Raw genomic sequence first — 15,174 nt, forward strand, 5'->3', positions numbered from 1 at the left:
AATCTAATCAATCCTATTACATTTAATCTATATTATTTTAATATTATATACATATATACACACACAGACACTTTAACTTATATTATTCAATAACCTTATATATATTTATATATCTTTATTTCAATTTTTTTTACTATTCCTTTTATTTATTTATTTATTTAATTCAATAATGTTTAATTAATTAATTAATAATTGGCCTTAATTTTTTTTGGTGCTATTTCTTTTTATTTGTTTATTTATTACATTAATTTAATAATGTTTAACTAATTAATTGATTAATAATTTTAATTAATTAACTTTTTTATTTTTATTTTTCAGCTTATTACATTGGGATGTATATGTATATGTTTGGAGGTTATAACACTCTGGTATTGTATATAAGGTTCAAGTATTTTACGGTTTTCGCTACATAGATAGTAGGTATTTATGGACAGGATTATCCCTGATACCCTACTTTGGGTTTGGGATGACATTGTGGATGTTATTATCAGTATGAGAATAATTTTATATTTTAGCAGTATGAACAAAAAATTTATATAGCAGAATTTCGGGTTGTGACAATTTGGTATCAGAGCCTAGGTTGCTAGGTTCTATAAACTTTAGTGCACGGAAAGCAATACTATAGTATATGAATGGATCTTGATGAGGATAGGAAATGGGTAGATCAAGACATCAATAAGTCATTGTTGGAGGTTAAGATAAAAATTTAGGTTTTTGTCTTATAGCCTAGAGGCAGGAATTGCATGGCGGTTTCTGTGACTTTCCTGAAATGACGATTTTAGGAAAGCCATGGTAAACTATCGTCGGTCTTTGTTTTTGAGTGGTAATATTGAACCTTAAATTGGGAATAAGGAGGTTAAGTTGATTGGTGGTAAAAAGATATCTTATGGTTCATAGTTAGATTAAGGTATTAGTTGTGTTATGAAGTTAGGATTCTCAGACTATGTTGTTCTATTTTCAGGATGGACCATCAGAATGACAATACAAATATTGGTACGATGCAGAGCCTTCCAGTATGGGAGGTAGAGATTCTGATGTGGTGTTACGTAGCGTCGCCTAGCAAGTAATGGCTGAGATAGCGAGAAATTCAGGGGAGCAAGGCTGCCCACTAGCTCATGAGGGCTGCACGATCAAGCAATTCACTCAAATGAATCCCCCGACGTTCTTTGGAGGAGCTGACCTGTTCATGGTAGAGAACTGGGTCCAGGAGATTGAGGAAACGTTGTCAGTTCTCCCTTGCACCGAGGAGCAAAAAGTATCATTTGCTACCTTTAAGTTGATAGTGGAGGCTAATCGATGGTAGAGGTCAATGAAATTGCTAGAGGAGAAGAGGCAAGTACCTATAGATTTGACCTGGAGCCGCTTTCGGGAGGTATTCTTCGAGCGGTACTTCCCCGCTACTACTAGAAATGCTAAAGCAGTAGAATTTATCAATTTGACTCGGGGGCACCTAACGGTCTAGCAGTATGCAACTAGATTCATTGAGCTGTCCATGTATGCCCCATACATGGTGCCGGATAGGAGAAGAAGGGAAAGAAGTTTGAGGAAGGCCTAAGACAGAGTATCTATAAGCAAGTGGTGGCATTCCAAGTGTAGACTTTTTTAGAGCTAGTGGATAAAGCCACAGTGATAGAGACCAGCCTGCAGAGAGGTGCCAAAGTACAGAGTCAGAGGAAGAGGCCTATGCCTTTTGATTTCCGAGCAAGCACTAGTTAGGGTCAGCGGAGGAGATATGATGCGGGCCAGCGGCTAGTTGGGGGACGCCGAGCCCCTCAGGGTGATCCAACACCTCCTATTTGTACTAGGTGCAGTTAGAGGCATGTGGGGGAATACCGGGTTGGAGAGAATGTCTATTATTGATGTGGTAGACTCGAGCAAATTGCACGGGTATGTCATGGGCCATTGAAAAATGCACCTGTTCCTAATCATTATTGGGGAAACAATCAAGCACCCCGAGGCAACCAAAAGAGGAACACCACCCTGGCATGGATTTATGCATTGACACCAAAAGATGCAGAGGCGGTTAGGGACGTGGTGACAGGTATCATTTCTATCTTTTCAAATAAAGCTTTTGTTTTGTATAATTCAGGTGCAACCCACTCTTTTATATTTCTGGGTACATCAAGTTATGTGGGATAGAATGTGACACCCTGAACCCTCAATCACCTGTATCTGATACCATAATTAACATGCATGCAGCGGAATATAAATAAATAACCTCAAATAAATACCAGAGTTCTATATAACAACCCAAAAAACGAACACTACAACCTCCAGATATCTGTATCCACAACTAGTGATTAAAACATATCCTAGTACAAATATATCTATATATATATTCAGTATCTCACAATACCCCAAAAAGAAACCACCAAAAACAAACCCAGCCTAGGCCTTCAAGCCCGATTTCCAAAAGAACCTAAAAAGTTGTTAATCCACTTGGGTGAGACACTTCTCAGTAAGGGTGGAATAAATGATAACAGTGTGTGACAAATGAGTTTTAATATTTATATATAAAAATAAACTGCTTCTCATATACATCAATAACAATTGAGAAAATGTATCATTAATAACATCACTGACATCTAATATCATACACACATCCAATATGCACAAGTACATAATTTTTATACAAGAGAAAGTCCCTAAAGATAAGGAAGATTACCTGCCCATACAAGTAGCTTCCCTCTGCTCTAGTACTAAAAACTATCTACCAGAGCACTCACCTTACTTAGTAAGCCCTTAGGTGGAAAATTACCTCGCCGTCAGTATATACATTTTATTATTTTAAAGGGTTTCCGAGAATCAGAATGTATACCCATCCATACAAGTAGCATCCCTTTGGACTGATACCAAGAAACTACCTAGCAGAGCACTCGCCTTTCTCAGCAAGCCCCCGGTGGTTTGTTTACCTCACCGCATGCACACACATGCATTCACAATATGCTATATCATTATTATTATGTTTTAATTAAATTCACACGCACAATACATCCACACAGGAATCATGCATCTTATACTTCATCTTCTAATGTCCTCGGTACGTGGCCCACACAGAGCAACTGCGTACATATCAGTACGTGGCCCACACAAGCACCTATGTACTTCTTATCAACATGTGACCCACACAGGCACCACTACCCACACAAGGTACATAACATAGCCCACACAGGCGCCATTATCCACACAGGATACATAACATGGCCCACACATGTGCCATTATCCACACAAGATATATTGTGACCCACACAGGAACCACTCCGGCTTTCGCGACACGTGGCCCACATAGATACCACTATTCGCCAGTATCAAATCCCCATGACCTACCCGTAGTACATCAGTAGAACAAGCTCCTCAACCTGCCAATGTCCTACCCCATATAAACGACAATATGACGAGCTCCTCGACCTACCAACGCCATATCATGATTTGTATCTAGGCAATATAACAACCTCCTCATGTCATTATTATATTGAGATGCATACGAATAACCACACCAACTAGTTCACACAGTCGCATCAATGCATTACCACACAGGTATCCAACAGATCAATACATTCCCACACAGCAGTCCAACAGATCAATATGTTTCCACCTGCAAATCCAAATACCACAGTAATTCCTATTCAATTTATTAGGAAAATTATTCTCATGTCACATGAATTTAGTATCATATGCAATTATCTCAAATATAAACCTTAAACAAAATCATCATTTTCTAGTACTCAAGTTGTTCTAAAAAAAAACATATAGATAAATAACAAATTTTATTTGCTCGTAAATAACCAGTTCACCCTAACAAAATACGTATATAATTTTATTCCTCCTTACCTGATTTCTTGAACCACGCCTGTAGGGTTCCCAAACTTATACCCGCAGCACTCACCCGAACCCTGATTCAATCAAATCAACCCCAATAAAATATTATTTTAACCTTTCCTAATTTATAATAATTAAATAATAATTAATTTCTAAATAACTCATTTATCCTAATTTTGGGGCTATGCCTACAACGATCCCACGAGAAATTCGTTCCGTTAGACTTGTAGAAAATCATCTCTAGATTCACGCGGTGGTGTTCGATCGTCAATTTGGCTTAAAATTTAAGAAAAATTGAGGTAAGAATAAGAATTTTCCTTACCCCAAAAGATATGCCTGCATTGCTCCTACGACAAATCCACTTCTATAAATATGTCGGTGGCAGAGAATGGAGTCTAGTGGTATTTTCGAATTTTTAATTGGGCAAGAATTCACCGCGAAATCATAGAGAGAGGAGAAGTGGGGAGCGTGAGCTGAGAGAGTTTTTTTTTTTTTCTTTCTTTCTTTCCCTTTCCTTCCTATTCTGTGTGAATCCATTTTTTTTTTCTTTCTTCTCCTCTCTGTTTGCTCCAAAAAGCTTAGCCACTAAGTCTTCTTTTCTTTGTTTTCTTTCCTTTATCCTTTATCCTTTATCCTTTTACCTTATACCTTATTATATAATAACTTTATATGTACTTATCTATATATATATATATACCCAAAATCCTCAAAATTCTTAATTTAATTAATTTTCTTAATGATAATAATAATAAATTAATAATTAATATTTATTTATTTATTTATTCTATTATTTTTTTCTCGATTACTACATTCTCTCCTCCTTAAAAGAATTTCGTCCTCGAAATTTGCTAATCAATCCTTTTACAAAACTCTAAAATTACTTAATTATTAATACACTCCACAATTCTAAGTAAGCATATGAATCTAAAATCAAATCAATCTTTAATATAAAATCATACCTGCTTCTGCACCACGAGCAATATCCTTATCAGCCGGAACCATGGCATACACACGCGCCGAACTGCCACGAGGCAGTGGCTCATTCCACTGGTGCTGATCAGAAGCGGGTGTGTTGTGAGGCAGTCCCTGACAATCTCGGGCCATGTGGCCATATTTGCCACACCGATAGCACTTAATGTTCTTGGTTAGGCATTCTCCCCAATGCCCCAACTTACAACGAGCACAATAGCGAGGTGACAAATCGCTCTGACATCCTCGATCACCTCTATCAGATCTTTGTCCCCCGACATATTTGTCCCTCTTCCACGAGCCCTGTCTGGCATCATCAGAAAAAATGAGAGGCATAGGCCTCTTCCCCTGCTCTGCCATCTTTGCACTCCTCTGTAGACTCAATTCTACCACGGTGGCTCTATCCCCCAGCTCTGAAAAGCTTTGTACCTTCAGGACTGCCACTTGTTCGTGAATTCTCGGTTTCAATCGCCTCTCAAACCACCTTGCCTTCTGGAATTCATCTAGAACCATAAAAGGTGCAAAACGGGAGAGTTCTATGAACTTCGCAGTGTAGTGCTACACAGTAAGTTGCCCCTGAGTCAAGTGGAAGAATTCCTCTACCTTCGCAGCCCTGGTGGTGGGAGGGAAGTACCGATCATAGAAAAGTTCCTTAAATCAACTACAGGTTATATCTGTGGGTACTACCCGCAGTTCCTTTAGCAGCTTCACTGCTTGCCACCATCGCTCGACCTCCTCTGTCAGCTTAAAGGTAACGAAGAGAACCTTCTGTGCCTCAGTGCAAGACAACACTGCCAACATTTTCCCCATTTCTTGCACCCAGCTCTCCGCTACAAGTGGGTCAACACCGCCCGCAAATGCAAAAGGTTTCAGGCGAGTAAATTGGTCAATTGAGCAACCCTAGTTCATAGGTGGACATTTCTGTCCTTCAGAGTCTCTCCTAATTTCTTCCCAAACCTGCCGAGCTAAATCCCGCAGTAGAGTGGAAGTATCGATCTCTCCCACACTGGTAGCTCTTACACCATTCTCCTCTCCAGCATCAACGTCCTTTCCCCTGGAATCCATCCTGTGGATAGAACAAAAGCGAATTTAGAACCTTCATATCACATTAGGTACAGTTATAGAACAATGAATCAATTTAACATTTAAATCCTCAATTAAAACATCAAACAGCCAGCTTATCCCCAAATCAACTTAACCCTCAAGTTCTAATTCTGAGTTCTAGTCTCTTTGCTCAGAAACATCACCGTCAACGGATTTACCGTGGTTTTCTGAAACTGGCCGGATTCATAAACTCATAGAAGTCCATCAAGGGATTTCTGCCTCTAAGCTACGAAACAAAACTCAAAATCTTCTATCAACATCCTAATCTACCCATTCCTATCCTTATCCTTATCCGTACCTATATTTGGGTATTAATTAATCCTAAAGTCTGTAGAATCTATAACCTAATGCTCTAATACCACAATGTGACGCCCCGAACTCACCAAGTGGGACCCGGGTGCCACGTTTTCCAATCACCTGTATCTGATACTATAATTAACATGCACAGAGCAAAATATAAATAAATAACCTCAAATAAATACCAGAGTTCTATATAATAACCCAAAAACGAACACTACAACATCCAGATATCCGTATCCACAACCAATATTTAAAACATAACCTAGTACAAATATATCCATATATATTCAGTGTCTCACAATACCCCAAAAACAGTCCCTGCCTAGGCCTTCAAGACCAATTTCCAGAAGAACCTGAACAGTTGTTAATCCACTAAGGTGAGACACTTCTCCGTAAGGGTGGAATTAATTATAACAGTGAGTGACAAATGAGTTTTAATATTTATATATAAAAATAAACTGCTTCTCATATAACATCAATAACAACTGAGAAAACGTATCATTAATAACATCACTGACATCTAATATCATATACACATCCAATATGCACAAGTACATAATTTTTATGCAGGAGAAAGTCCCCGAGGATAAGGAAGATTACCTGCCCATACAAGTAGCTTCCCTATGCTCTAGTACTAAAAACTACCTACCAGAGCACTCACCTTACTCAGTAAACCCTCAGGTGGAAAATTACCTCGTCGTCAGTATACACATATTTATTATTTTTAAGGCGAAGGTTTCCGAGGATCGGGATGTCTACCTGCCCATACAAGTAGCATAGGATGTCTACCCGCCCATACAAGTAGCATCCCTTTACACTAATACCAAGAAACTACCTAGCAGAGTATTCGCCTTTCTTAGCAAGCCCCCGGTGGTATCTTTACCTCGCCGCATGCACACACTTGCATTCACAATATGCTATATCATTATTATTATGTTTTAATTAAATTCACATGCGCACATTACATCCACACAGGAATCATGCATCTCATACTTCGTCTTCCAATGTCTTTAGTACGTGGCCCACATAGAGTAACTGCGTACATATCAGTACGTGGCCTACACAGGCACCTACGTACTTCTTATCTACATGTGGCCCACACAGGCACCACTACCCACACAAGGTACATAACATAGCACACACAGGCGCCACCATCCACACAGGATACATAACATGACCCACGCAGGCGCCATTATTCATACAGGATATAATGTGGCCCACACAGGCACCACTCCGGCTTCCGTGACATGTGGCCCACACAGGTACCACTATTCACCAGTATCCAATCTCCATGACCTACCCGTAGTACATTAGTAGAACAAGCTCCTCGACCTGTCAATGTCCTACCCTATATAAACGACAATATGACGAGCTCCTCGACCTGCCAACATCATATTATGATTTGTATCTAGGTAATATAACAACCTCCTTATGCCATCATTATATTGATATGCATACGAATAACCATACCAACTAGTTCACACAGACGCATCAATGCATTACCACACAGGTATCCAATAGATCAATTCATTCCCACACAACAGTCCAACAGATCAATACATTTCTACCTGCAAATCCAAATACCATAGTAATTCCTATTCAATTTATTACGAAAATTGTTCTCATGTCCCACGAATTTAATATCATATGCAATTATCCCAAATATAAACCTTAAACAAAATCATCATTTTCCAATACTCAAGCTATTCTAAAAAAAAACATATAGATAAAAACAAATTTTATATGCTCGTAAATAACCAGTTCACCAGAATAAAATACTGATATAATTTTATTCCCTCTTACCTGATTTCTCGAACCACGCCTGCAGGGTTCCCAAAATTATACCCGCAGCGCTCACCCGAACACTGATTTAATCAAATCAACCCCAATAAAATATTATTTTAACATTTCCTAATTTACAATAATTAAATAACAATTAATTTCTAAATAACTCATTTATCCTAGTTTTGGGGTTATGCCTACAACGATCCCACGAGAAATCCGCTCCACTAAACTTGTAGAGAATCATCCGTAGATTCTCGTGGTGGTATCCGATCATCAATTTAGCTTAAAATTTAAGAAAAATTTAGTTAAGAATGAGAATTTGCCTTACCCCAGAAGATATGTCTACGTTACTCCTATGACAAATCTACTTCGGTAGATATGTCGATGGCAGAGAATGGAGTCCAATGGTATTTTCGGATTTTCAATTTGGTGAGAATTTGCCGCGAAATCGTAGAAAGAGGAAGAGTGGAGAGCGTGAGCTGAGAGAGTTTTTTCTTTCTTTCTTTCTTTCTTTCCCTTTCCTTCCTATTCTGCGTGAATCCCTTTGTTTTTTTTCTTTCTTTCTTCTCCTCTCTGTTTGCTCCAAAAAGCTTAGCCACTAAGGTTTTTTTTTTTTTTTCTCTTTCCTTTATCCTTTTACCTTATACTTTATTATATAATAACTTTATATATACTTATATATATATATATATATATATATATATGTATATATATATCCTTATATGTATTTAAGTATACATATATATACATATATACCCAAAATCCTCAAAATTCTTAATTTAATTAATTTTTTTAATAATTTTTAATTAATTAATTAATTAATATTTATTTATTTATTTATTCTATTATTTTTTTCTGGGTTACTACATAGAAACTCAGATATTAGACACCAAACTATTAGTAGCCACACTAACGAGATTAGTAGTGATATGTAGAAGAGTGCTTAAAGACTGTCTAGTGGATATTTAAGGGAAAATGCTACCAACCAATCTAGTGGTATTTGAAATGCATGGATTCAATATGATTTTGGGAATAGACTGACTACCCGCCAATTATGCTAGCATCGACTATCTTAAGAAAGAAGTTGTATTCAGATCTTTTAGGGAGCAGGAGTACAGATTTAAGGGGTCGTGTGTGCGCTCTCCACCATAGATGTTGTCGGCTATTCAAGTGAGGAGACTATTGCTAGATGGATGTCAAGGATACTTAGCTTGCATAAAGAAAGCGCCAAGAGGGGAACTGAAATTTGCAGATATTTCGGTAGTGAGGGAATTTCCAGTTGTCTTCCCAGAAGATTTATCTGGAATACCTCTGTTGGCCTAACAAGGCTTACGACTCTTATTTTGATGATAACAAATCAAGAGAATTTAATATATTTCAAAGTTGTAATGTTTCGAGAATCAAATATTAGAAAGCTCAAGATCAAGTGATCACAAGAGTACATTAAAAACATATAAACAAGTGGTTCAAGCAAAACTCAGATCAAAGGGTGACAAAACTTAAAGTTTGAAAAATACCATGAAAGCTTAAAGTTTGAAAACTATCATGGAAGCTCAAAGAATGTTGAAGCTCAAGATGGACTCAAAACAAGGACATACATGAAGACTTCAAGAGTTGAAGAATTTAGAGTCTTAAGGAAAGTACTTCAAGTGTTTGATTGGTTATTATGTAAACTCCAAGTGTCCTTTTGTTTCCATGGTATTCCTCCGCCATAAGTGAGAGTTATTAATAAACTTGGGACGAGTCCGCTATGTGGGTGGCTTCCGGTTCTTTCCAAAAAAAAAAGCATTGAAGCTCTGTATGAATAATTAAAATCCTAGAAACCATCAAGAACCACCACAAGGTTCTTGGGAAGATTCTCTGCAACCTTGGCGGAGCAGAATTTCAGTTTGAGGTTCCGGGGCACCATCCCAAAACCAAGGTAAGTGAGGTAATTTAGAGTTTTATGGTTTATTTAGAGTATATAAAGCCTAGGAAATACTTAATGATAAATATTATGGTAATTGAGTTGATTAATTTGGGAAAAATATGATAGTTATTCTGAGCATTCTATGGATTGACTAGGGATATGTATATGTATTATCTCAGGGTGTTGGAATCATGAGCGTCATAGGCATGAGTTAGAAATCAATAAACGAGTTCAGTTAGCCAGGTAAGGGAAATATGTTATGCTAGTAATTTTAGAACTTTTTACTAGTAAAATATATGTATTTGGGGATATAAATTCTAGATGATTTAAAGTATGAAAATATGTGTTTCAAGAAAATTATACAGATTATAAATTATCCTTATTATCAAAAAAATACAAATTACACTACATGGGTTTTATCTATTTAATTGTGTAACATGAGTAAATATCAATTCAGTACAAAATTTACACAACTTTTAAAGTATCATTATTTACAGTATATATAAAGAGAAATATGTTTTACAGAATTTATAGAATCATGATTTACAGCATACACACAGAAAGATGTATTTCAATATTTACAGAATACCATGATATACAGATTACAAAATCATAACATTTAGATATTACAGTTTATTCAGATAAGTTATTACAGTGTTATGGTTAAATCAGCTGAAATAGAATCATGGTAAAACTGTAAGATATATATAGAAAATAGTATTATACAATATCAGACTCTGATGAATCAGATTAGATTTCAGAGCACGGTACCGTAGTTATTTCAGTTCAGAGTGCAACCACATATCTCAGATAGTGTGTGGATTTTATAAGTAGTCGATTGTGCCTTGGGAGAGATTGCAGGATCCCCGATAGTCTAGGTTGAGGTGGCCGATCTGACGACAGAGGATTCAGTTGATTTATCCTGATAGGCCAAACAGTGTTAAGTCCCGCTTACGAGCCACACAACCCTGTCATGAGGGGTTAAATCATGACTTATAGTTATCTATCCAGGGAAGTTTTCATAGTTATGTATATATATAGATTTACAGAAACAACAAAAAAACCTATAGATAGTAAAGCATGATTAAATAGAAAGTTTAGAAAAAAGCTGTATTTTAAGCCACATAGATGTGAGTTATATTTTATTTTATTTTGCATGCTATCTCAGTTTCAGTTGATTAAAGTATGTTGTTCATGTAAACTCAGTTGCCACGCACTGGTGATAGCATATTTCGTCTTACTAAGAGTTGTCTCATCCCAGTAATTTAACACATTTCAGATGAACCAGCTAAACGAGCAGATCAGGCTCGGAGATAAAGGGGATCTTGTACTGCCTTTTCTGTAGGGTAAGTGAATGCTAAAAGACATAATTTTGTGTGGATCCTAGATGATCTAGTGGAGAATACTGGAGAGATGTGTATATATATGTTCTGGGGAAATACTGAATTCTGGTATTGTAATTATGGTTATATGATTTTATGATTTCTGCTGCATAGGTGTGTTATCTTATAAACAAGAATTCCTTGGTGCCCACTTTAGGACTGAGATGTTATAGTAGATATTACAGGGGTATTAGAGTATTATGGTATCATAGTACAGATAGCATAAAAAAATGGTATGAATTTTGGGTTGTTACAATCTGAGATACTGAAATCTGCCTCCTGACCATCTTATACTTTCTCTATAAGCTCTACCAACTCTGCATCACTTCTCTGAGCTACTTTAATTCTTTCTTGTAGGATTGGCTGCAATACCAAATTGGCAATAAATTCTTGATGATCGCCCTTTATGAGTTCCACACCGAGCCTTTCCAAATCCATCTAGATCGGATGATGTATCGCCACTATAGACATCGATGCTCCCACTGATTTCCGGCTCAGAGCATCAACTACAACATTAGCCTTTCCCAGGTGGTAACTGATGGTGCAATCGTAATCTTTTATTAGCTCCAGTCATCTCCTCTGTCTCATGTTTAATTCTCTCTGTATGAAGAAATACTTTAAGCTCTTATGGTCAGTAAAAATTTCACATTTACCCCCATAGAGATAATGTCTCTTAATTTTCAGCGCGTAAACCACCGTTGCTAACTCGAGATCATGGGTAGGGTAATTTTTCTCACATTCTTTCAACTGTCGGGAGGCATATGCTACTACTCTCCCTTGTTGCACATCACTATAAATCACAAAACTCTCTTCTCCTGAAGGAATCGTCAACACAAGTGCAATGATGAGCCGTTGCTTCAACTCCTGGAAACTCCGCTCACATTCGTCAGTCCACTCAAATTTTACACCTTTCTTGGTCAATCTAGTCAACGCATCTGACAATATAGAAAAGCCCTCAACAAATCTGCGGTAGTACCCAACCAATCCCAGGAAACTTCTGATTTCCTGCACATTCTTTGGTTGCACCCAATCTACCACCACCTCAATCTTGCTCAGATCTACTGAATACCACCCCTGGATACCACGTGTCCAAGGAAGGTAACTTGCTCTAGCTAGAACTCGCACTTCTTGAGTTTCGCATACAATATTCTTTCCCTCAACAACTGAAGCACTATCCTCATATATTCATCGTGCTCCTCTGAGCTTTTTGAATACACCAGTATGTCATCAATGAATACCACCACAAACTAGTCCAAATACTGGTGAAAGACCTTGTTCATCAAGTCCATAAACACTGCAGGAGCATTTGTCAGTCCAAACAAGAAAACCAAGAATTCGTAATGGCCATACCGAGTCCTATATGCTGTCTTTAGAACATCCTCTACTCTGACCTTTACTTGATGATACCCAGACCGTAAATCTATCTTTGAGAAAATTTGTGTTCCCTGTAACTGATCAAATAAATCATCAACGCGGGGGAGCAAGTATTTATTATTGATAGTCACTTTATTAATTTCTCGATAGTCAATGCACTTTCTTATCAACCTATCTTTCTTTTTCAAAAACAATATCGGGGCTCCCCAGGGCGACACGCTGAGCCGAATAAACCCCTTATCTAATAGTTCGTGCAACTGTTCCTTTAATTTTTTTAATTCTGTCGGTGCCATTTTGTAGGGCGCTTTCAAAATCAGCGCTGTCCGCAGAATTAGATCAATAGCAAACTCTACCTCATGATCAGAAGGTAGTCTCGGCAAATCCTCAAGAAAAACATCTAGGAAATCCCTCACTATCGGGATATCCTCTAACCTCAACTCCCCTTCCAATACCTTTTTTACACTGGTCAAATATCCTTGACAGCCATCTAGCAACAATCTCCTCGCCTGGATGTCAGATAACAATTGTGGTGGGGTGCGCACACATGACCCCATGAATTTGTACTCCTGTTCCCCTGGAGGTCTGAACACTACCTCTCTCTGATTGCAGTCGATATTAGCATAGTGGCCAGCTAACCAGTCCATCCCCAAAATTACCTTGAACCCATGCATCTTTAAAACCAACAAATTAATTGGTAAAGACCTCCTCTAAATATAAACTAGAAAGTTCCTGAGTACTTTCCTACATATCCTTACAGCCCCTGTCGGCATAGCCACTGACAAAATGATATCTAACTACTGAGTTTCTAACCCACAAAATTTAACAAACTCTCGGGCGATAAAAGAATGAGTTGCCTGTGAATCAAACAAAGCAGTAGTTGTAAATGACAATATTGAAATAGTACCTATCACCACATCTCCTGCTACCTCAACATCCCCTGGTGTTAGTGCACAAACTCGTGTCGGGGTGATATTCCTCTACTATCCGCCTCGGGGTGCTTGGCAACCTCCTCAGTGTGTTCTAGAACTGGTGCAACAGCTGGCAATGCCCGTCAATCTCTCCCCATATGCCCAGGCTAATGGCATTGGTAACAAACAATCTCCCACACTCCCCCGGGTGTCTCCTGTAGCATATGGAACAAAGAGGAGACATTTGTCTGCCCTGTACTGCCCGATCTCCCATTCCTTGTTCCGTCCTCCTCTATTATCTTGCCTTATCCAAGGCCCTCGGCTAGACCCTACCTGAAAATATAGAGGCACGAGCCTCTTTCCCTAGCTCTACACTACAGTGCCTCTCTAAAGGCTACCCTCAATCACCGTAGCTCTATCCATTACCTCTGCAAATGTCTAGGCCCGGAAGCCTATAACCTGCTCAAATAAGCTCTGTATTAGGCCCTCCTCAAAATTTCTTGTCTTTCTCTCCTCATATGGCACCAAATATGGGGCAAACTGGAACAACTCAATAAATCTAGCTGCATATTGCTGTACCATCATCGGCCCTTGCGTCAAGTGTAAAAACTCTGCTGCTTTCATACTTCTAACAATAGCGGGGAAGTATCTCTAAAAAAAGATCTCCCTGAAGCGGTTCCATGTCACCACTACAGGTACAAGTCTCTACTCCTCTAGTAGTCTCACTGATCTCCACCAATGTTTAGCTTCCCCAACCAATTAAAATGTCGTAAATAGTACCTTCTGCTTATTTGTACATGGGAAAACTGCCAGCATATCTTGTATATCCTGGACCCAGTTTTCAGCCACGAGTGGATCAGCTCCTCCAGAGAATGATGGGGGTCTCATCCACGTGAACTGCTCAATCATGCAGCTCCACTCCCTTAAACTCCTAGCCATCTCTACCATCACTTGCTGGGTGACGCTGCGTAGTACCACATCGAGGTCTCTGCCACCCATACTGGAAGGCTCTGTATCATTACCTCCAGCCTGTGCACTGCTACTCCCTGGATCCATCCTGAAAATGGTATAATATAGTCTTAGAACTTTATCATCTCAACATCACTTAATATACTCAACAAACTAAACTCATAAAATATTCCTCTATAATCATCCATCTCCAATCCTCAATCCCAATTTAAGATTCAGTCCTACCACTCAAAAACAAGAACGAGCGATAGTATCCACAGTATTTCTGAAATCGTCACCCCAGGAAAATCATAGAAACAACCACAAAACTTCTACCTCCGGGTCGCAAGATAAAACCCTAAATTCCCAATCTAATCCTCTAACAACAACTGACTCATATCTCATCAAAAATCATTCCTATACTCTGGTATTGTATTCCTTAGTTTACTAAAGTATGCAAAACCTAGCAAACTTGGCTCTGATACCAAACTGTGATGCCCCTGATTTTCCTACCATTATTTTTAATAATAAACAAACATCGCATCGGCCATGTTAGAAACTGTGATACCATTTACACATAACCCGACCCGAAGTGTGTACCAGGTAATTAGTTCATCATATAAATACATACCTAACAGCAGAAGTCAATATACATATACCACCCAAAATACAATTA

The sequence above is a fragment of the Malania oleifera genome, chromosome 8 (assembly GCF_029873635.1).
Source record: "Malania oleifera isolate guangnan ecotype guangnan chromosome 8, ASM2987363v1, whole genome shotgun sequence".
Classification (NCBI taxonomy): Eukaryota; Viridiplantae; Streptophyta; class Magnoliopsida; order Santalales; family Ximeniaceae; genus Malania; species Malania oleifera.